The 24635-nt window shown below is 45.5% G+C and overlaps 1 long non-coding RNA gene across 1 annotated transcript in view; it reads right to left on the minus strand.

Annotated features, from left to right (window-relative positions):
* Window positions 1–24635, minus strand: part of LOC140909223 (uncharacterized) — a 40290-nt gene that overhangs the window by 4174 nt on the left and 11481 nt on the right. The window contains exon 2 of the long non-coding RNA XR_012158139.1: window positions 4832–4930. This is a non-coding gene — a long non-coding RNA (uncharacterized lncRNA). The remainder of the gene's footprint in view (window positions 1–4831; window positions 4931–24635) is intronic.

Raw genomic sequence — 24635 nt, forward strand, 5'->3', positions numbered from 1 at the left:
TAGTCTACTGTAATCCAGCGTTTCCATTTCTTCATAAAAAACCATGAGCAATTTGAGTTTCAAGTTTGGGTATTTGGTACCCACACATAAACAAAGCAGGAAGATTCTAGTGAAATAAGGAATCAAGTGTACTTGTGACTTTAAGAAGAAAAAAAATATGATAGTATATTAGACCAGATGCTGGTCAAGCTTCTCCAGTGTAAATCTTTTGTTACTTCACTGAAATCAATGGATTTAGTCCAGCTTTACACTGAATTGTCTGAAATCAGAATCTTGCCCCCTAATGTTTCCTTCTTAGGTGTCTTGCTGGGTCCCTGCCAATAAGTCTGTACCACTTTTAATTTTATGCTTACTATGAATAACAGAGAACTAAAACATCTGAAGGGGACAGATAAGAGACTTAAACCAAAGTAACCACTGTCCCAGTCCAAATTGGATTGACTGGTTTGGTGCCCAGAAATCCCCCCAAATCTCTATGGATATGCAATTTAATAGAATGGAAAACATCTTTTCACAGAAAAAAATAAGAATAATAAAGCACTCTTGTGGAATAGAATATCTTCAGTAATGTGTGTATATATGTATGTATACACATATGGCAATAATAATGTATATATGTATGTACACACATAATACAAACATATTATATATCACACACATGCACTTACATTACCCTACCCTGAAAACAGCTAGTCATCTGTGACATTGATGAACACTTATTCGTGCAAGTAGTCCCACTGTGAAGACAAGGGCAGTGCTTATATGTGTAAGTGCTCACCAGTGCACATGAGGGTTCCACAATTTGGCTCTCTGGGCCTGATATAAGCAGTAACTATTGCAGTGACAGAGCACTGGATGCCTGTACAACAGTTAACACATTTTTCTTAAATATCTGAAAATATTTCCCACAAGATTATATCAGTTCTGAAGGCAAGTCAAATGCTGGAATCCTCAAAATATTTGTCTCTCTCTTCTTAACAACTCAATAGATTTAGAAGGTTAAGATTAAAATTCTGCTAAATTCCTTTCCCACAATTCAGGCAGATCCCTGCCCTGGATGTATGCTGTATTGCTGTAATCTCTCTCTCTCCTTCCTGTTCCCTCTCTATTTAATCTATTCCACTTTACTTCACAAAGTGTCTTCCTTTGCTCCCACAATAGGATAGCGACCGGGTGATTTAATTCTCATTTGACCCTTTGATCCCTTTTTGGTATTTCTGCCTGCAACATAACCTTTTCTCTGTCAAACTTTGATTTTCTCCTCATTTTCTTCCCCCTCTGCCACCACTTTCATCTTTCTCTACATCTTGATCCCTTGGTTTCGTTATTCTTTTCTGCCTGGAAAATGCAATTTAACCTGCTCGCTGCTGATCCACCACTGCAACTGCTGTGAACAAAGAAGTCAGTGGAATGTTACAATGGAGCTGGCTCATTCAGCATCACAGCAGGTGTTTCCTACCAAGAAAGGTAGAGAGATGGACAGAAAGCTTTTCAAGTCGTGGCTGCATTCAGTCACCATATTTGGCCTGTGTTAAACTGAGGACAGCAAGTGGGAGTGGAGGAATCTAGAGATTTCTGCCCTTACAATGATATAAATGGCTGGGAGCCAGGTTTGCATTAGAGACAGGAATGGGACAACAGAGGCAGCAAGAGTATAGTGGGGATAAGAGGAGTTAAGATTCAAGAGCGCAATTCTATCGTGTGGCCAAGGAAGAGCAACACAGTTGACAATTCCATACTCTGGTCACCAGAGAATCATGGTACTTCTGGCCTCACTTGCAGTCATTTTTGTATTTAGGATGATAATGCCATCTCTGAGATTCGGCATAAATCAACCCACATCCCGCATGGTACGCATGGTAAACAAAAGAAAATACACAACAAATAAATTAAATAGGACAAACTACCTTGTGTGGAGAGTCTTCATCTCTCAGTAGGTCATCTTGACCCATCATTGCCATCCTCCTCTAATTCTAGGTTTCTAATGCATATCCCTCTTGCTCTTTGGTCTATTCATTCTTATCAGAAATTGTTTGTAACTGTGACATACCAGGGTACAATCCAGAATAATGAGCAGCTGTGTCACCCCTGCAACCTTGGCTGCCTTACAATGCCTTGCTGAAGTAGCTCCCACATGCGCCGCTCACAAACAGCCTTCCATCGTGCAAGCCACACTCTGAGTAAAACTGGAGCCTGCCAGCCACCTTTGGGTTATACTTTTCCTCTCACCAGGCTTGGTTATACTGCAAGGTGACCCTGACACACCCCCAATCCCATATTTTCCCCCAGAAACGTATCTCCTGTACTGCCCAGCCTGCTTGTTATCTGGTTTCAAGGTTTGGTAGTCTACAGGGTCGAAAACTGCTGCCTTTTTCCTTGACAAAGACGATTGGCCCACCAGCCAGCAAGGGTGGATGATGAATCCTCTGGCTGGTTTTCCTGGAAGTATTCATGCAGCACAGGCAGATTGGGTTCTGACATGGCATAAATCCATCTGAACTTTATTTTTGCTCCAGGCTGCAGCTCTATGGGGTAGTCCCAGTGCAGAGGGAGGTTTTCCCCATGTTCTTCTTTTCAGACCCTTCAGCATATTCATGATATTTAAGGGGGATTCTGATGTAGGTTCAGAGGGTGTCCCTGCCTGGGTGATCACCTTCCCCTGAGCCCTCCAGGACCTGGGTGTTGGGCCATCATCAGTTTGCTCCTGACAATACTGGTGACAGAATTTTGAAGGGAAACTGACCTCCTGTTCTTGCCACTGAATGAGGGGATTTTGAAGGGTGATCTAGGAGATGCTCAGAATCAGAGGGAAGTGTGGGGATTGAACTGCATTTGAAACATAGTATTTCTCAGTGCCCCTGAATAACTGTTTCCTGGGGGACTGTCTCCTTGATCACTGGACCCGAAGACAGAGGGGAGCAGTCCACAGTTTTTATTAGGTGCTGAGTGGCCTTGCATTGCAAAGTAAGTTGCCAGGCCTGGGCTGCCACTGCATCTATGAAATTGTTGGCTCATTCTGAATTGATGAGAGCCAGCTGTGTGGAAATCCATGGGGGCCTCTCAGGGATGCACAGCCAGATATGCACCTGCAAATATAAAACTCCCAAACAGAGCAGGGTGCATGTCCCAGTCAGGACTAAGGTGTGGGGAAATTCTCAGAGCCCAGGCCGGTCCCCCTTACCAAACCTGAGTCAACTTGTTTCCCAGGTCCCGTGGGGCTCGTGCAGGATAGGCAGAAACGGCATGACCGGGTTTGCTTCAATAGAAGCATTGGTGGTGCAACAGCATTGTTTTCTTTGGCGGTGAGCTGTCAATGAGCCAGATTCACCTGCATCAGTTGAGTGGATGGAATGGGCACCCATGCAATAGTGGTCAGACACAGGGGCTGCAGGGAACTTCTCTTTTCCTTCCTCTATTCCTGTAACTGATTATCTATGTGGATGGCAAGGTTGATGAAGACATCCAGACCCATGGGTGTCTCCACACAGGCCAGTTCATCTTTGATTTCCTCCTACAGACCCCACCGGAACTGATACCACTGCATCACCTTGTTCCTTGCTGTGTCTGCAGGGAGATGGCAGAAAAGCACTGCCTAGGAAGCAATGATACCCTGCCCCTGCCAGAGTTTCCTTACAGCAGCCTCGGCCAAGCGGGCACAATGCAGGTCATCAAACATTGTGGATATAGATTGGAGGAAGGCATTCAAATTTGAAGGCACTAGGCTGTTAATATACAGCAAGAGGGAGGCCCAGTGCAACAAGGGCCATCAGCAGGCTGATTATCAAACCCACCTTGGCTGGGTCAGAAGCCTAAATTTGGGCATGCAACATGAATAGGAGGCAGGATTGGTTCATGAAGCCCCAGAACCACTAGCAACTCCCACTGAATGGTTCTGGCAGAGGTGTTGCAGATCCCCGTTCAGGACAGGGCACGGTGGGTTGTATCTGGAATACAACATTCTCCACTCAATGCTGGTTTACTCGATCCAACAGCAAACGGTTCTCTGAGCTTAGCTGCATGACTTGGGCCTGCAGTGCTTGGTTATCGGCCTGGAGGCGGACAGTCCATTTGGGCAAATCCAGTACCTCTGGAGGCAGCAGTTGGGCTGCTAGTACCATACCTCTCACCCTGGGCCCACCCTCTTGAGGATTACTGTGTGGTCCATACAAACTGTCAGGGTCAGGATGCAGGTGGCCATGCCTAGAGGTTAGTGTTAGGATAGGGGGCCGGGTCCTCACGCCAGGCAGGGTTCTGAACCAGGAGGTCAGAAGTTGAGGTCAGGGACCTAGAGTCAGATTGCAGGAATCAGGCCAAGTCAGGACACCAGGGAGGCTGGGGCAGGAGGCAAGAGCAGGTAGCGCTGAGTGAGCAGTCCGAAGCGGTGTGGAGCCCAGTTATATAGACAAATTCCTATTCCTCCCTGTGGCTTAAGTAAGGGGAGCAGACCAACCAGGAACTCTGGTGTTCCGCCAATCAGGGCCCAGGGTGGAGCCTATTGTCTGAGCTGGGCTTCAAGGAGCCCTGGTTCTAGGTGATACCAGGAAGCTGTTGGGTGGAGGATTAGAGTTTGATGCCCCCACCCTCCTCCAGGAAGCCTGTAGACCCAGGTTTGAGACTCCTGGGGTCATGACAGGTGGGTTTCCATAAACAATGACACTCTCTAAATAAGAGGATTCATTGACTAGGGCCGCCAGGAATAAGAAGTGCAAACAATCCTAGGCATGCTCACTTTACACTTACAGCAAATGAACAAAACAACAGTTCCTAATCCAGCCCCAGGGCCAGACCACTACAGGGGTGAGTCTAAAGGTAACTGTAGTTGTAACCTCACCTCAGCATTCTGCTGCCTTCTCTCTGCAACTACTGCTGGCCTCTTGTCAGCAACAGGGAAAGTCTCTGTCCACCTCTCAGGTTGCCTGATATCAGGGTACTATAAAGAGAATTGGAAAATATCTTTATCCTTGAAAATTGTCCATTCTATATCTGTATTCAAAAAGTAAGATGCATGTGTCTGGAATCTGGAATGTGCAGAAGAGCAAAGAAGCTGCTGGTCACACTCAAACAATACAATTAGTGTGACATACCATTAGACAGAAGCTATCGTGCACATATGTCAATAAACATATTTTACATTAAACCAGTAACACAATTAGGAAGGTTAGGGACGAGTTAAATCACCTTGATTAAGAGGCAATGCATTCCCTGTATCAAAAGGAACTCCTTTGATCACAAAAGAGACAGTGGTGATTAAAGCAAGCAAATGTCCTGTGGAAGTGTTTGAAGCAAACTGCAGACTCTTGATCAAAGCCTAGGTAATTTAATTATTTGTCTTCCTGACTGAAGTCCTTTGATGTGACACTGACTAACAGTATATGGGGATGTTTTATGTTCCTGATCAGCCTAATCTGAAAACCCAATGCCCAAAAGGGATTGTCCTATTACCAAAATAGAGCTCCTTAAGAGAAAAGTGAAAGCAGAAGCTTAAAGAAGAGCCTTGTCCACAGAGCAACAGTCTTTTGGTATAACCATGCCAGATAATCACATTCTAACTTGGCCAAATGGGTCTGTAGAGCAACACTGTTTGATACTAGCCTGTTTCAAAAGTGTTGTATCTCTGTCTGTCAACCCTATGTGTACTGCATTATGGCAATTCTTAACAGCTATCCTAGAGTTCGTCATCCACTGATGCTCAGAGCAGGGGATCCTGGCAATTTTCCAATATGGTTCCTCCCCACGATGCATTGCACTCTGGAGATTTTGCACCAGTTTGAGAATCCCCTGGGTGATGTTGCACACTGATAGGCATTGTGAGAATTTTCTAGGTAGAGGCCTCTAAACTAGGAGTTTTCGCCTCTTCCTTCATAAAACACATAGAACAAAGTATTTGGAGGAACAGATGTGCACAAATGCTGGTGATAGCTGGATAAATATGAGAAAAGTACAAATCCACAGACCCACCTAGTCTCTGGCTTTGAAGACCTTTTAGTCAGATTCTGGCTTTCCAGTTCTGTCTCCTGCTCTCTTGGCTGTACTCTGCCATGTCTGGCTGCCTCACTGCCAAATTAAAAAACAAAAACAACAAATCTGTGCCTCATACCTACACAAGGGCTCTGCTCTTCCAAGCGCTGCAAGGCAGGCAAGAGGCCCATCTGAGATCAAAAAGAAACAAGGAAAGCCCCATGCCTTTAGGGGTCTCTCTGCCTGCCAGCTCCTCCCCATCACTGTGGAGCTCGTGTGGCAGAGCAGCAGCTGGAAAACTCTGCACAGCACGGCCTGGCCAGCAGCGGCCCCTCCTCTCCCTGACGAGCTGTGATCTCAGAAGGGAAGGAGGCCAGGCTGTTGTGCAGAGGAGCCTGATCCCCATGTGGTACCAGATGGCACTGTGATTCTATGTATTATGGAGGTGGGAGAGGACGGATTGATTTTTGTAAGAGTGGAATAAATTTTGAAAAGGGGAATTGATTTGGAGGAGGCACTGAATTTTGGGTGGGCTAAGAAACTTGAATTTATGTTCTGAGGTGTGTGATGGGCAGCGCTTACGGGCACTGCCACTTAGTGGTCAGAGGGCGAAGGGAGACCTAGTACCATCACCAGCGTCCATCACTGGCCCCGGTCACATCCGTGGCAGTCTGCCTTTCGGTGTGTGTGTGTTGACCCAACCTCCAATCTGTTCTCCAAGTAGCTGTATCCCCCTCTGGGATAACAGTCTGAAGGAAGATATCAGGCCCCATGCTCTCCCAAAGGTGGGCAGGAGGAGGACCTTCCCTCTGTTTACCAACCCCTGCAGGTGTTCAGCCCCATCCATGGGCTTTGCAAAGTCTTTACCCTCTCTGTATTTCCCCGGGGTGAGTTTGGAAGAGAGGGTTTTTGTGCTCTCCATATGAAGATGATTGGTATGAGAGTCCAGGTCCTCTCACTCCAATGGGTTCCAGCCCAGAGCTCTGTAAGAAGCAACAATGTCCAGCACCTGGAAGTGCCTAAAGGATCCCCCCCATGTAACATCTTACCACTTGCTACCCCACCAAAGTCTTACAGTTTGACACAGTAGCAAAGTGTAACGGGGTGGCACCCACCTCTCGTGAGTGCCCCGGTCGAGTGTGTGTGCCTGCAGCTCTCTCAGTTTGTGGTGACCCCTGTTCGTGGTTTCTCAGGCAGGTTTTCAATGACTCAGCCGTCCAGCTGAGTCTCACACACAGAGTCTGTATTTGAAACTGTACAGACCCCTTCCAGGGTATATAGTCCAACAGGAGCCAATCCCAGTACTCCTCTGTTGGTATCTCTGTAGCCCTCCCCAGCCTCAGTCTTTAAATAGTCCTGGCCCTACTATGGGGCTGTATCTCCAGGGCTTCCTCCCTGGAGACACTGTCTTCCTGCAGACCTCCATGGGCTCAGTCCTTAATCAGTCCCACAGCCCGTTCTGGGCAAGCCATCAAATAGTCTCTGACCCTGGTATGGGGGCCATACCCCCAGGACTTCCTCCCTGGAGATTCTTCACCGTTTCTGGACCCACCTCTCCAGCTGGCCACTTAACAGTTCAGTTTCTCTTCCAGGGATGTATCTCAGTTCAATATTCAGGCCAATTCTGTAGTGGTAGGGGAGGGACTGGGCGCGCTCACTACTCCAGGTCCCAGACCAGGGACCCTATGAATAGCAGCCGCCTACTGCATCTCTTTAACTAAACTGTGTTTCTGTTCCCTGAGCCACTTCCCTGCAGCTCCAGCACATTCTCAAATGCTTCACCCTTACCATAGGGCTGAAGTCTTGTACAGTCCCAGCAGCTCCCTCTTGCTCCTCCAATCCCTGCCAGCAATTGATCTGTCCATGGTCCTGCTGCTCCTTCAGCCAGCCAGCCAGCCAGCCAGCCAGCCAGCCAGGAACACAGTCCTCACTCCTCCAGCTCCAGGCAACAACTAACTCTCTCTAGTACTGCAGCTCGTTTTATATGGCCCTGTTGGGTCCTGATTGGCTACTCCCCGCAGCTTCTTTCTAATTGACTGCTTCCCCCACAGCCACTCCAGGCACTCTGGAGGACTTCTGTACTGCTCCTTTCTGGGACAGGGTGTAGTGGGACTCTGAGACCTCCAGCAGGGGGTCTTTGGGCCTATTCCACCCCATCACAAAAGGAAAAGGAGAATAACTGAATCTTCAGCCCCTCTGGGCTCAGCAGGCAGGCTCTTTCCCCTGGGAAAGGTTTCTATAGCATCCTTCTTCAGAAGCTCCCAGAGTAGGTCTCACTACCTTCCCTGTCTGGCTCTCTTTTAAACTTCATCTCCAGCTGCACACTGCAGGTGGGGATAGGTGGGGCTGCCTGGGCCCAGAGCTGCTCCTTAACTGGAACCATTCTGGTGTGGAGTTTATTCACCCCACCACAAGGTGGCATATTGATTTTTATGAGGTGGCAAAGAATTGATATGTGGGAGGAAATTTGTTTTGCTGGAGGAGAAGAGATCTGACTCTGTGTGTGGTGGTGGCAGGGGGAGGTTGAATACTTGATGGATTGTGGGAAGGGGGATTTGCAGAGAGGAAGAGAAGGAGTTGTGCAAGGACAGTGTCTTACTTGTGAGGAGCTAATCTCAACTTGTCTCTCCCTTGTAGTGGCACACCAAAGGGTTCATTTCAGCAGAGGGAGGAAGGACAGACACCAAGAGGGAAGAAGTGAAGCAGAGGAGGAAAGAGCAAGAGCCAGAGTTGTGATGGTAGAGCTAATAAATGGTATTCAATATTAATGTAAATGTTTTTCAAATTTATCCTCCATCTTTGATGGGCCGGTGTTGGTAGATGTGGGAGGATCCTGTTGCAGAAATCCCTTTGGTGCTACATCTCCCAAATATCCTGTGAAGAGATGAAAATTTGCACCAGAGTCTATTGTACTCCTTGGTGAACTGGGAATATTCTGCAAAGAAGAATCACACTGAACGGCTGACTAACTTGCAGATGACCAGGGCTGCCTTTAACTTTCTCTGTCTAGCCCAACATTTCATCAGCAGTCTGTCCATTTGTGAGCTGCAGGCCTGTAGAGAAGGGAATTATTATTACTTAATGGATTCTGCCTCTAAACTTTGAATACCACTCCCTGACAGGTTCTGAAGTCCTGTCACAAAGAAATCTCTGAGGAATGTATCTTCATCTGTTTCTTTGGCAAGTACTTTCTTCCATTTGCATAGTATTTTATAAAAAGCAAGTGGAGACTCCTGTGCATGTGTCAGCTGCACTTTCCTTCTCTGGGCAGAGTTGAGCTCTCATTACACACACTGGGGTTTTAGAGTGTCATTACATGTACTGCATTACATTTATTTTTAGAATGATAAAATGCACCCTATCCAAGTTGCCTCAGAAAGCATATGCATAATGTAGTAAGAATACGTGTACAAATGTATCTCTTATGAAAGGCAAAAAGAAAGAAGGACAAGCTCTCAGACCAAGTACTTCCCCCTCGCAACCAGCTTACCCAACCTCCCTGAGGCAAATGCCTGAAAAAAGAGAGGGGCCTTGAGCTGAGTCCTAACTGTCAAAACCATGGCCACTGCCTGATCAGCTAAAGGAACACATTTCAGAGTTCCAGGCTGTCTACTAAGAATGCCCTTCCTCTGTCCCTGATATTTAAATGTGGGGATGGGCATGCGCACCCCAGTTCATCTCTACTTCCATGGTGGTTCACAAGGAGAAAGGTGATCTCTGAGTTAGCCAAAAATTGATACTTGAAATACACCCAGAATTAATAGGAAGCTACTGCAACCGCTGAAAAGACTGGTGTAATATATGCCCATCAACTACCATAACCTAAGAGGCTGGTGTGACATAACAGAGAGTCAATCCAGACTAATAAGCAGCTGTGTCACCCCTGCAACCTTCATAGAATCATTGAATATCAGGGTTGGAAGGGACCTCAGGAGGTCATCTAGTCTAACGCCCTGCTCAACCTTGGCTGCCTCACAATGCTTTGCTGAAGTAGCTCCCACCAGGCACACTCATAAACAGCCTTCCACCATGCAAGACACACACACACACTCACTCAGGGTGTGACTTGCAACTGCCAGCCACAAATGGGTTATACTCTGGATCTCACCAGGCTTGGTTATACTGCAGGGTGACCCCAACACCCCACCCCAATCCCAGATTTTCACCCAGAAACATATCTCCTGTATTGCCCTGGACAGTACAGATTATATTAAGTCTGTTATTCCTTTAAGATAATAATATGCACACAACTTGTCACAGAGTTACTCAAACACTTCAATTTAAACACACTGGATTAGATAAAACAAGTTTATTGACTACAAAGAGATAGATTTTAAGTGAGTACAGGTAATGAGGCATAAAAGTCAGAAATGGTTACAAGAAAAATATAGACAAGACATTTATTATTACCTAACTTAAACTATATCAGATTCAAGCAAAGTTTTTCACCACTTGCTTTCAGCAACCTTACTGACCAAAGCCTATAGGTCAGGACCCATTCTCCCTGAGTCCAACAAATGCTTCCTTTGTTGCTTCAGGTGTAGCGAATGTGATGGGCAGGAAGAGGGACGGGGTACCTTGGGGATGTTTGTCCCTCCTTTTAATAGTTTCAGTCCCCCGCTTGAAAAACATTTCCAGCTGGGTACCAGGAGACAGTCTATGGGGAAGGATGTTCCCTGCTGCTTTTTTCTGACCTCTTTGAGCTTTCTTTGTTTCCCTCTCTGCTTGATTACTGTGCTTACTGCTTAAATGATAATTAAGTGAAGCACACATTCCTTTGTTTAGGACTGACCTGTCTGCCAAATTCTGTTTGGGCAGAGCTGTGGGGTTTGAAACATGTGTTAATAACACCATACAGTGGAATCATATAGCTTTGCATACAATGTTGCCACACAAATTTTACCAGGACAATACTGACCAGAAAATTATGAGTTTTCAAATGATACCTTACAAGGCATACTGTGTACAAAGATCATTACAGTCGTGTGTAGGGGGTTTGGATACAGGGGTGTTTTCTGTCACAGTAATATATGCCCATCAACTACCATGACCTAAGAGGTTGGACAGCCATATTCTGCATCAGCAGTAGTTCCTGAGTGGTGTTAAGGTGTAGCCTAAAGTACAGTGCAAAGCAGTAACCTGGTCTAGAAGTCACATATTCATGGGTCACTGTGGAGAGGCCAAATCCAAAAGAATAGGATGCAAATGACTAACCAGATGTTGATGGGGAAAAAAAGCTTTTGGTCTCTGATGCTAGTTGGAATCCAAGAAGCAATCAGAGATCCAAGAGTACCCTTGAGTAAATTGCAAACCTCTTAGACAAAGAATGCACAAGAACATTCAATAATAGCAGCAAAAATCTGTCACATCTTCAGAATCATCCCTCAGGACACTAGCATCAGAGTTGGGTGAGAAATGGTTTTTCTGTCCCATAAAAATTTTCACGATTTCAAAAAATGTCCTGTTCTGCATGGGGATGAAACCAAGACTGTTTGAAATTTTTAATGAAAAGCCAGAAAGAGAGAGAGAGAGTTAGAGACAGTGTCAGTCAGTCTCTGGCTTCCTTTCTCAATCTCTCCTGTTGGAGCTAGCCCACTTTGTATAATCAAGAAATATTCACTGAGCCAAATTAGGAGACACTGACTTGATAGCCTGGTGGTTAGAGCACTCCGCTGGAATGTAGAAGACATGGGTTCAAGAGGGCCTGTGTCTCAGGCTTCTTGGCCATATTCATTATGGCCCATTGGGTGAGGGTAGGGTCTCCGATAAGTATGGCATGCAGCTCTTTGTAAAAGAGGCAAATCTGCAGATCAGCATCAGATTGACTGCTTGCCTCTCTGGCCTTATGGTATGCCTGACACAGTTCCCTCGCTTTCATGTCGCATATACCCATTCCCCTGCATTCCCCTGTGCAATCTGGCCATAAATGTCCATATTTCAATGGCTGGTCCGTAGCTGTGCTTGCACAGCTTCTTCTCCCGCAGGCATAGGAGATCCAATATCTCTGGATATCTCTAGCCCACAAAAGCTTATGCCCAAATAAATTTGTTAGTCTCTAAGGTGCCACAAGGACTCCTTGTTGTTTTTGCTGATACAGACTAACACAGCTACCACTCTCAAATTTCTCAATTTATGAGTTGTAAGAATTTATTTTTAACATGGGCAAAGCATATTTTCCCCCTAACTTTGTTCTAGGAAACAGGTAACTGCCTTTGCTGAAATTCAAAGGGAAAAAAAAAGCCTGAGGCAGACATTTGGCATGGAAAATTTCAGCCCAACTGTTTAAAGTTTAGCAAAATTATAAGCCACTAGAAACAGGATCTTCTAATGGCAAGTGTTAGCTAACCTTAACTAGAGGCATTGCAACCAGCACTGCTCATAACAACAGAGATTCATTGTGAAGGGTGCTTTTTAAATGAAGGTGCAGTTGCACTCTGGCTAGGAAAGATTATAATGTACTAAACTATTTGTGTTTTTAAGGGGACCTACAAATACAAAAATAATAATTTTCTCCCATTGTTTCTTTATGATGCAAAGAGAAGGCATGAAAGGTTCAGATTTAATTTTTTCCCATTTATTTTGAGTCTTAGAAATATTGGGAATGTTGAGTCTAGTCTTCCCCAGTGAGTCCATTAACAACAATAGTGATCTCATGTGTGTATTGGGAGCTTTTCATAGAATATCAGGGTTGGAAGGGACCTCAGGAGTCATCTAGTCCAACCCCCTGCTCAAAGCAGGACCGATCCCCGACTAAATCATCCCAGCCAGGGCTTTGTCAAGCCTGATCTTAGAAACTTCTAGGGAAGGAGATTCCACCAACTCCCTAGGTAACGCATTCCAGAGTTTCAACACCCTTGTCGTGAAAAAGTTTTTCCTAATATCCAACCTAAATCTCCCCCACTGCAACTTGAGACCATTACTCCTTGTTCTGTCATCTGCTACCACTGAGAACAGTCTAGAGCCATCCTCTTTGGAACCCCCTTTCAGGTAGTTGAAAGCAGCTATCAAATCCCCCCTCATTCTTCTCTTCTAAAGACTAAACATCCCCAGTTCCCTCAGCCTCTCCTCATAACTCATGTGTTCCAGTCCCCTAATAATTTTTGTTGCCCTCCGCTGGACTCTTTCCAATTTTTCCACATCCTTCTTGTAGTGTGGGGCCCAAAACTGGACACAGTACTCCAGATGAGGCCTCACCAATGTCGAATAGAGGGGAACGATCACATCCCTCGATCTGCTGGCAATGCCCCTACTTATACATCCCAAAATGCCATTGGCCTTCTTGGCAACAAGGGCACACTGTTGACTCATATACAGCTTCTCGTCCACTGTAACCCCTAGGTCCTTTTCTGCAGAACTGCTGCCGAGACCTTAACTTTCTCAGACCTTAACTAAAAGTGGGAGGTAGTAAATCTTTAAGGAACAGATCTTTTCTTCCAACTGTTTACTGAACATTTGAATTAAACAGATTACTCACAGCAATGCAAAACAGAGTTTCAAACAGTTTGAATAAGTCACTTTCCCTTTCAATAATCAGATTTCATTTCTTGATATCTGATGTAATGATTTCACTAATTCTCCAGATGCATAGAATCTTCTAGCAAAAACATTATCAATAGCTCCTAGATTCTAATGTAAAATTCATGTATGCAAAAAAAAAAAAACAGATAAAAAAACTATTCAGGCCTTCATACAGCATAAAAAAGCAAAACAAAAAAGTTGGGGGGACACAAATATTTAGGGAGAGAAAGGGAAAAGAGAAAATATGTGGGGAGATGGGATGAACATAAGAACAGCCATACTGCATCAGACCAATGGTCTATCTAGGCAAGTATCCTGTTTTCCAACAGTGGCCAATGCCGGGTGCTTCATACGGAATGAACAGAACAGGGCAATCATTGAGTGATCCATCCTTTGTCAAACACTCCCCGCTTCTGTCCGTCAGAGACTCGGGATACTCTCAGCATGGGGTTGCACCCCTGACCATCTACACTAATAGCCATTGATGGACCTATCCTCCATGAATTTATCTAGTACTTTGTTGAATCTTGTTATAGTTTTGGCTTTTACAATATCCCCTAGCAACAAGTTCCACAGGTTGACTATGCGTTGTGTGAAGAAATACTTCCTTTTGTTTGTTTTAAACCTGCTGCCTATTAATTTGATTGGGTTATCCCTAGTTCTTATGTTACGTGACGGATAATGGGGAGGGAGGATTGGGATCGTGTCAGACAAGGGAGTAGGTGTAAAAGGAAAACGGGTGTGGGGGAGTAGGTTAAATTTAGGGGGTAAAGAGTAGAATTCTGCATGTGTGTGAGAAGAGGCAGCAAAGGGTGGCACATTGCAGTCAATAATCATGTGCATGTGTCCTTTCATTTTGTTCATGTCAACTATACAAACCAGGCCTCCTTTCTTCCTCTCTTGGAGCATGACCTCTTGGTGGCAGTGAGCATGATATGATGGAGGGTTCAACACAGGAGTTATATCATCTTTCTCCATTTTGTGACTCGTAATTTATGCCTGAGGGAATGTAGCAGGTTGATTTCCACTCTGCCCATGAGCACAGTATATAATAAATAGCCAGGTATATTTCTGCAATGATTATGGACCTGATTTTCCTTTTGCTTACACTGGTTTTCAGTTGGAATTGATGGCATTATTCCTATTTTATACTGCTGAGAGAAGAGAATCAGGCCCTATGCCTTCTTACCAGCTCTGCTGGTGTAGAATTGTAGTCAGAGTCATGACCAGAACCAACAGAGATTTGGTCTGGAAAACTTGGTAAAATTGATGGTGATTGATGAATGTTGTGAACTGTAACAGGGTTCACTCATCACAGGAGCTCCTCCTTGTGACCAGACATAGCATAGCAGCTGTCTCCTCTGCTGATGGTCCCTCCATTGCTGCAGTGGTCTCTTTCCCTGCAACTTGGCCCTCTAATCCCTTACACATTAGTCCACCCCTTCCCAGGTAACAGGGAGTCTGACCCAGCTACAGTCCAATGACCTTACAGCAGATCTTCCACCTGTCTCTAGGCTCTGTGGTCCTTACACCCCTTTCCTTAGGGGATTTCAACCCACCTTCCTACATAGCTGGTAGGGGAGCCCAGTCCCATCCTCTACTCTGGGATCCAGTCCAGAGACACTGTAGCTGACTATCAAGGTCTACACCCTCAGACTCCTTGTTACCTCCCTAGACTGCTTCCTACCTTTTCTACCCCCAGAAAGTGACCACAGACCCTCTCCCTCCAGCTCTTTCTGCTGCAAAGTTCCTGGCTTTATTATTGCCACCTAGCCCCTCCCCAGCTGGGCTTCATTATCAATTACACCTGGACCTTGTGTGTATATGTGTGTGCTCTCTTTCTCTCTCTCAGGTGCTGCCAGATATGTTAATTCACCTCTCAGGCTCACATTCGCTCCTTCAGGGCCTGTGTGGGGAACACACCCCATCACAATGACCAATTGCTTATTTTGTTATTGGTGCCAAACTCTATAGTTTGCCCATGTCTGGATTAACCAAAGACAGGTGCAGTTCACCTCAGAGAAAAGCATAAACCTCCCCTGTAGTGCATCTCACTGCACAATGCAATACTGGGTTGAAATTCACCTATTCTGTCTTTGTATCTTATTTAAAAGGATATAATAGTGCCCCTCCCCTCTCCCCACCTACCCATTCCCATAGATTCTCCCTCATTTAATGAGCTCTGGGAAAGAGTCTGTCAGGCAGAACAGATCAAATTCATAACTGGTGCAGTACTGTAGTCACAGTTATGCCCGTGATGAACCAGGCTCATCTGTGTCAGCCTTGCATGCCAGCTGGTAAAAATAAATCACCCAATTAAGAGAGAGTGAGCAGTGTAGGAGTGAATAATTTCAGTAATACACAAAAATTAATGGGCCTGAAAGAAATAGACATAATTTTGTGAGAGGATTTAAAATAAAGTATTGTCACACACACACACACACCCAGTTCTTAGTAGCTTTGTCAGTCTTCACTTAGACTTCTTTTGTTGCCTCACAAAAAAAGAAAATAGCACTTCAAAGTGCTAATGGAATTTTTTCCCACCTAATAAGTGTCTGATAAAGCCTTGAGTGAGAACCGTTTGCCTCTTCAAAATGATAGTTGAAGGGGGCAGTTAGCACTGCTTCTCTGCAATTCAATTCTATGTTTGTTAGTCTTGCAACAACTAGCTTCTGACTCTTAGCAGTGCAAGCTCAATTTACAGTAGCAGCCTTGCAGAATCTGATTACTGAAAGCTAACTGGTGAAATTAGAGCTATAGGCTTTAAAGGTATTTGTCTTATTATCCCAGTGACACTGAACCAGGGCTGGCTCTACAGTTTTTGCTGCCCCAAGCAGTGAAAAAAACTGCCGCTCTGGATGGCAAAGGGGAGAAGCTGCCGCCGAATTGCCGCCATGGCAGAAACACTGCCGCCCCTTTCTAACTGCCGCCCTAAGCACCTGCTTGGAACGCTGGTGCCTGGAGCCGGCCCTCAACTGAACAGACCTTTCTCTTTGGAGAGATCTGTGGTGGGGTCAGCTTTTACGGGGGTGCTCTCCTGGTTGTGCTGAGGTCATCTGAGTTGGAATTTATGAAAGTTCTTACTCTGCACATAAATTAAATGGCAGAAATGAAGTGCTACCGAAATGTAACAGACAGGAGAAGTGAGGATGATTGGTGCTCACAGTATGTGCAGTGTTTCAGATTCTCCAGCCATCTGATCTCTGCCTTGATGCGCTTCAGAGGGGGAGCAAATGATATTTTAAAACAAAACTAATTCTCTATTTATTTTATGTGACATGTGTATAAAGCACATTTTAAACATATATAGCAGTTTCTACGTAGCATTATATTCAATTTATTAAAACAGGGATAATTTTTCTCTCTTCCTCCCCCAGCCCCCAAAATAAGTTATGCATAATTTTTTTTTATTTTACAAAAGCAAGTCTACATACCAGGCAAAGCTTTAAAATAGTAATATTACAAATATTTAAAGTTTCAACATGCATCATACAGCAAGAATAATTGTTGAAAATAATGTTTTGGCATGAGTGCATATAACATCAGATTCTGACCTGAAATGAACCTGAGACAGAAATGTAACCAAGGCCATTTAAATTATAGTCTCTCAGTCAGAGAAGAAAATGCAAATTCCTTTTTCTTCTTCCTCTGTCAGGAAGACATGACAAGACCCTTCTGAAGCCTAGTCTAAACTACAAAGTTAAGTCTATGGAAGCTGCCTTACGTCAACATAGTTATACATGTGTCTACACTTAAATTTGTCTCCCACTGATGTGAGTGCCCCATTAGAGTGACACAATAACACCACCTCCCCAAGCAGCGTTGAGCCATGGTCAATGTACTGAGGTCAATGCATTGTGAATATAGACACTGTGTTACCTATGTCAACTCTTCTCCAGCAGCTCTCCCACAATGCCCAACAATGACTGCTCTGGTCACAACCGAGAACTCCAGTGCCCAGGGGTCACAGAGACTGGCCAAACCGGACAGTCTCTAAGCAAAAGAATAAATGGACACAAATCAGATGTCAAGAATTATAACATTCAAAAACCAGTAGGAGAACACTTCAATCTCCCTGGTCACTCAATAACAGATGTAGAAGTGGCAATTCTTCAACAAAAAAACTTCAAAAACAGACTCCAACCTGAAACTGCAGAATTGGAATTAATTTGCAAACTAAACACCATCACATTAGGCCTGAATAAAGACCGAGAGTGGTTGGGTCATTACAAAACCTAAACCTAATTTCCTCCTACTGTTACTCACACCTTCCTGTCAACTGTATGAAATGGGCCACTCTCATTACCACTACAAAAGTTATTTTCCCTCCCTTGGTATCCTACTGTTAATTGAATTGTCTCGTTAGACTGACCTCACACTCGGTAAGGTAACGCCCATCTTTTTATGTATTTATACCTGCTCCTGTATTTTCCACTCCATGCATCTGATGAAGTGGGTTTTAGCTCATGAAAGCTTATGCCCAAATAAATTTGTTAGTCTCTCACGTGCCACAAGGTCTCCTCACTGTTTTTGAGAAATTTTAGTGTCTCCATTTTGGAGCAGGGACTTGAAACACCAAGGTGACCCCCTGCCAGATTTCAGGGATGCTCCTTTTGCCATTCCCATGGAAATCTGCTCAAATTTGCCCAAGTTATAAGTCTCTGAAAAACTACAGTTTGCACATGCTCACTAGAGTTTTGTTAGAGGTTGGCAGCATTATTTTCTGAAGATTTCATCTACACTGAGCATGCTCCATCCCCACACAGTTCCTATGTGCTTACTGGATTGTGCATGCACCATCTCAACTCAGTGACCAAGCATATTCAAGACTGGTCAGGGGCTGAGCAGGAATTGTCCTGGATCTACTTCTCCAGGCTGCCAAAGGCTGCTGTGGCATGAGGTTCCGGAAGTGAAAGGACCTTAATCTCTCTGTGTCCTAGGCCATGTCTACACTACAGTGGCACAGCTATGATACTGCAACTGTGCAGCTATAGTGTAAATGCTTGCTGCAGCAGAGGAAGGGAGTTTTCCATAGATGTAGGTAATCCATCTCTCCGACAGGCGGTAGCTAGATCAACAGAAGAATTCTAGCTGTACCTACAGTGGGACTTAGGTCCAGCTAACATAGCTCAGAGCTCTGAGTGAGGGAGCTAGGTCAACGTAAGTTTTAGGTGTACATCAGGCCCTAGTTTTAGGTGTACATAATTCCACTCTGTAAAACAGGGATAATAATGCCATCTTATATCACAGGAGTGTTGTAAAGAGAAATTAAAAAATGTTGTGAACCAGTCAGACACTGCAGTGTAGAACATCATAGAAAAGCCTGTTACGAAATCAATACATTAATTCAGTGAAGGGTTCACATGATTTGTAGTAATTAAGGCATAGTGCTATATACTGACTGATGACGGGAAAAAGAAATATTGAATGACTACCTGTCAGTGACCACTGTCCATCCCATGCACTGAACAGGGCAGTGTTTTGTGGAAAAATCAGTATGTGATCATGTAATTAAAGACTGTATCAGAATGCATATGCACAAGGAGGCCAAATTAAGATTATATAGGCAGCCTCAATTCTGTCATTTCCCAGCTTTTAAAAACTTAATATTTTAATGTATTTTTTTCTGTGTATTTTCTATCAAGAATCATTAATTAAAGAAAAGTTAGCAGCAGTAACACCTGTCTCTAGTCTAGTTCTAAAAACCAAAAAAGGCTGAGGGCTAGACCCACAACGGACGTAGGCCTGGCATACACTACACATGCTTTGCCAGTCTAGCTCTTCTAGTATAGCTGTACTAACAGAGCCCTCTAGTGTAGATGCAGCATATGCTGTCAAGTTTTTCTGCTGGCATAGTACCATAGGTGGTATGTCGTTAGCATAGCGACACTGGGTGTTTTGCTGGCACAGCTATGTCAGCGGAGAGCAGGGGTTCACATCCCTGACTACCATAGCTATGCAGACAAAACTTTTTTTGTAGAGAACCAGCCTTTGGGGTTGCAAAGCTCAAGGTTGCAATGCCTACCATCTAGGCACCTGGCCACCTCGTGGAATCCACAGCCCTGAGTTAGGTCCCCTAAATCAGCGCTTCTCAAGCTATCTGATGTGCGGGACTGGCATTTTTTTTTCCCCAATGTGCACGCAGACCGGCAACCGATGGCTCGCGGGCGAGCACCGGTCCGCGGACCACCACTTTGAGTAGCACTGCCCTAAACAATGCATGGGGAGATCTAGGCACCTAAGAATGTGATCTACAGAAGCCAACAGGCTGAGTGGGGAATTGCCCAAACTAGCTGTCATAAATATAAAGGGAAGGGTAAACCCCTTTGAAATCCCTCCTGGCCAGGGGAAAGCTCCTCTCACCTGTAAAGGGTTAAGAAGCTAAAGGTAACCTCGCTGGCACCTGACCAAAATGACCAATGAGGAGACAAGATACTTTCAAAAGCTGGGAGGAGGGAGAGAAACAAAGGGTCTGTGTCTGTCTGTATGCTGGTTTCTGCCAGGGATAGACCAGGAATGGAGCCTTAGAACTTTTAGTAAGTAATCTAGCTAGGTATGTGTTAGATTATGATTTCTTTAAATGGCTGAGAAAAGAATTGTGCTGAATAGAATAACTATTTCTGTCTGTGTATCTTTTTTGTAACTTAAGGTTTTGCCTAGAGGGGTTCTCTATGTTTTTGAATCTAATTACCCTGTAAGATATCTACCATCCTGATTTTACAGGGGGGATTTCTTTATTTCTATTTACTTCTATTTTTTATTAAAAGTCTTCTTGTAAAACGCTGAATGCTTTTTCATTGTTCTCAGATCCAAGGGTTTGGGTCTGTGGTCACCTATGCAAATTGGTGAGGCTTTTTATCCAACATTTCCCAGGAAACGGGGGGTGCAAGTGTTGGAAGGATTGTTCATTGTTCTTAAGATCCAAGGGTCTGGGTCTGTAGTCACCTAGGCAAATTGGTGAGGCTTTTTACCAAACCTTGTCCAGGAAGTGGGGTGCAAGGTTTTGGGAAGTATTTTGGGGGGAAGGATGCGTCCAAACAGCTCCTCCCCAGTAACCAGTATTAGTTTGGTGGTGGTAGCGGCCAGTCCAAGGATAACGGGGGTAATATTTTGTACCTTGGGGAAGTTTTGACCTAAGCTGGTAAAGATAAGCTTAGGAGGTTTTTCATGCAGGTCCCCACATCTGTACCCTAGAGTTCAGAGTGGGGGAGGAACCTTGACATGGTGGCACAGTGGTGGGATTAACCTGAAATCATTTTGAGATCCAGTTGAGATTTTTTGAACTCGAAATACAGATTTTAAAAAGGAATTTTTAGGAAGTCCAGAAAGCAGCTTTGAAACTGAAAGCAGCTTGGTTTCTCTCTGCTTTGTGGCCAAGCAGAGACAAAAGGGGATTATCTTGTGAATTGCAGGTTTTCTTTGCCTGGAGGCAGGGTACTTAACTCCTGCAGGGAAATTCACAGTCTTCCAACCCAGAGGTTTTTTTTTTCTTTTCTTCCTAAAAGTAAATAGGGGGTGTGTGCTCTACCCATTTGCCTGGAGACAAAAGTGGCAGGGTTTTTTTTTAGGATTTTGATTTTTTTTTGTTTTACAAGGAGCACAGGTTTGAAAAGAAATTTTTTTTTCTTTGGGCTGGGTAAGCAGGTTTCCAAGTAGTTGGAGGTTTTTTGCTTTAATTTGGGCCCAGAGCAGAGACAAGGGAATTGTCTTTTTCTGTAGGCTGACAATCACTATCAGAGAATAGGTATTCTATTCCAGCACAGCAAAATTTTACAGCCAAGTTTTGTTTGTTTATTTCTAAACCTCGGGTGTAAAGTTAGTTAAAAACAGAGAGGTTAGAATGGCCAAATCCTCGGCTCGACTACAGCTGGAATTAGCCAAATTTCAGGCTGAGGAAAAACAAAGGGAACATGAAAGACAGATAGAACTCATGCGGCTGGAGAAGGAGGTACAGGAGGCTGCCCACAAGAGGGAAATGGAGGCAAGGAAGCATGTGGAGGAGATGGAGAGGATAAAGGCCCAGCAGAACATACCAACAAACCCTAGCAATCCTTCTCCAGGTACCACTTCCCATCCCAGAAAGTTCCCCACCTACAAGGCAGGTGATGATACTGAGACCTTCTTAGAAAACTTCGAAAGGGCCTGCCTTGGGTACAACATCTCTACTGACCAATACATGGTAGAGCTGAGGCCGCAGCTCAGTGGACCCTTAGCTGAGGTGGCAGCTGAAATGCCTAAAGAACATATGAACAAGTATGAACTGTTTAAATCCAAGGCGAGAGTCAGAATGGGGATAACACCTGAGCGGTCTCGTCGGAGGTTCCGAGCCCTAAGGTGGAAACCAGACATGTCATTTACCCGACATGCCTACCACATTGTGAAACATTGGGATGCCTGGATATCAGGAGCAAGTGTTGAATCTCCAGTAAATTTGCCCTTCCTAATGCAAATGGAACAATTCTTAGAGGGTGTTCCTGAGGAAATAGAAAGATACATCCTAGATGGGAAACCCAAAACTGTAATCGAGGCAGGAGAGATTGGAGCCAGATGGGTGGAGGTGGCAGAGAAGAAGAAAACTGGTCGCAGTTGGAGCGGAGACCAGAAGGGACCACCCCAGACCACACCCTATTACCGGGGGCCGCCCAAAGCCCCACCTACCTCCCAAAGAACCCTCCAGACCCCTTATCGTCCCACCACCCCGTTCTCCAGCAACCCACCTCGCCCCGGTGACCCGTCAGCTGGACGATGTTTTAAATGTAACGAGCTGGGGCATGTAAAGGCCAACTGCCCCAAGAACCCCAACAGATTACAGTTCATTGCACCGGAATCACACCAGAGGTCCACAGGCCCAGATACCTCCCAGATACCCTTGGAGCAGAGGGAAACTGTGAGTGTGGGCGGGAAGAAGGTCACCGCGTGGAGGGACACCGGAGCACAAGTGTCAGCTATCCATGCTTCCTTAGTGGACCCCAATTTAATCAACCCAGAGATCCAAGTGACGATTCAACCCTTCAAGTCCAACTCTTTCAATTTGCCTACAGCCAAGTTGCCTGTCCAGTACAAGGGCTGGTCAGGAATGTGGACTTTTGCAGTCTATGATGATTATCCCATCCCCATGCTGTTGGGGGAAGACTTGGCCAATCACGTGAAGCAGGCCAAGAGGGTGGGAACGGTCACCCGCAGCCAGGCTAAACAAGCCGTGGGGCCTAGCTCTGTTCCGGAAACTTCTATCAGGGCCCGGTCAGAGGTGATGGACCCGGACCCCAGGCCAATGTCTGCAACAGCAGTAGTGGATCCAGTCCCAGAGACCCAGACGGAACCAGTCCCAGAACCGGAACCAGCCAAACAACCAACACCAGACCCCGTGCCAGCACTGAATCCAGTACTTGCAACCTCAACACCAGAGGGCCCCACCGAACCTGAACTGGCAGCAGCCGATAACCCTACACAAGAGGCTCAGCCGGAGCCTGAATCCCAACATAGTGCACCAGCGGAGAGCGGTTCACAGTCAACAGAAACAGCTCCATCCCCTATATCGCTTCCAGAGGGACCAAGCCTATGTCCCCAATCCAATGAGGAACTGATGTCTCCAGCATCAAGGGAACAGTTCCAGACCGAACAGGAAGCAGATGAAAGCCTCCAGAGAGCGTGGACGGCGGCACGGAGCAACCCACCGCCTCTCAGCTCTTCTAATCGATCCAGGTTTGTTGTAGAAAGAGGACTTTTATACAAGGAAACTCTTTCTGGGGGACACCAGGAAGACTGGCATCCTAAGAGACAGTTGGTAGTTCCAACTAAATACCGGGCCAAGCTCTTGAGCTTAGCCCATGATCACCCTAGTGGCCATGCTGGGGTGAACAGGACCAAAGACCGTTTGGGGGGGTCATTCCACTGGGAGGGAATGGGCAAGGATGTTTCTACCTATGTCCAGTCTTGTGAGGTGTGCCAAAGAGTGGGAAAACCCCAAGACCAGGTCAAAGCTCCTCTCCAGCCACTCCCCATCATTGAAGTTCCATTTCAGCGAGTAGCTGTGGATATTCTGGGTCCTTTTCCGAAAAAGACACCCAGAGGAAAGCAGTACATACTGACTTTCATGGATTTTGCCACCCGATGGCCGGAAGCAGTAGCTCTAAGCAACACCAGGGCTAAAAGTGTGTGCCAGGCACTAGCAGACATTTTTGCCAGGGTAGGTTGGCCCTCCGACATCCTCACAGATGCAGGGACTAATTTCCTGGCAGGAACTATGAAAAACCTTTGGGAAGCTCATGGGGTAAATCACTTGGTTGCCACTCCTTACCATCATCAAACAAATGGCATGGTGGAGAAGTTTAATGGAACTTTGGGGGCCATGATACGTAAATTCGTAAATGAGCACTCCAATGATTGGGACCTAGTATTGCAGCAGTTGCTCTTTGCCTACAGAGCTGTACCACATCCCAGTTTAGGGTTTTCCCCATTTGAACTTGTATATGGCCGTGAGGTTAAGGGGCCATTGCAGTTGGTGAAGCAGCAATGGGAGGGATTTACACCTTCTCCAGGAACTAACATTCTGGACTTTGTAACCAACCTACAAAACACCCTCCGAACCTCTTTAGCCCTTGCTAGAGAAAACTTACAGGATGCTCAAAAAGAGCAAAAAGCCTGGTATGATAAACATGCCAGAGAGCGTTCCTTCAAAGTAGGAGACCAGGTCATGGTCTTAAAGGCGCTCCAGGCCCATAAAATGGAAGCATCGTGGGAAGGGCCATTCGTGGTCCAGGAGCGCCTGGGAGCTGTTAATTATCTCATAGCATTCCCCACCTCCAACCGAAAGCCTAAGGTGTATCATATTAATTCTCTAAAGCCCTTTTATTCCAGAGAATTAAAGGTTTGTCAGTTTACAGCCCAGGGAGGAGACGACGCTGAGTGGCCTGAAGGTGTCTATTACGAAGGGAAATGTGCTGGTGGTGTGGAAGAGGTGAACCTCTCCATGACCCTTGGGCGTATGCAGCGACAGCAGATCCAGGAGCTGTGCACTAGCTACGCGCCAACGTTCTCAGCCACCCCAGGACTGACTGAACGGGCATACCACTCCATTGACACAGGTAATGCTCACCCAATTAGGGTCCACCCTTACCGGGTGTCTCCGCAAGCTAAAACTGCTATATAACGGGAGATCC

The sequence above is a fragment of the Lepidochelys kempii genome, chromosome 3 (genome assembly GCF_965140265.1).
Source record: "Lepidochelys kempii isolate rLepKem1 chromosome 3, rLepKem1.hap2, whole genome shotgun sequence".
Lineage (NCBI taxonomy): Eukaryota > Metazoa > Chordata > Testudines > Cheloniidae > Lepidochelys > Lepidochelys kempii.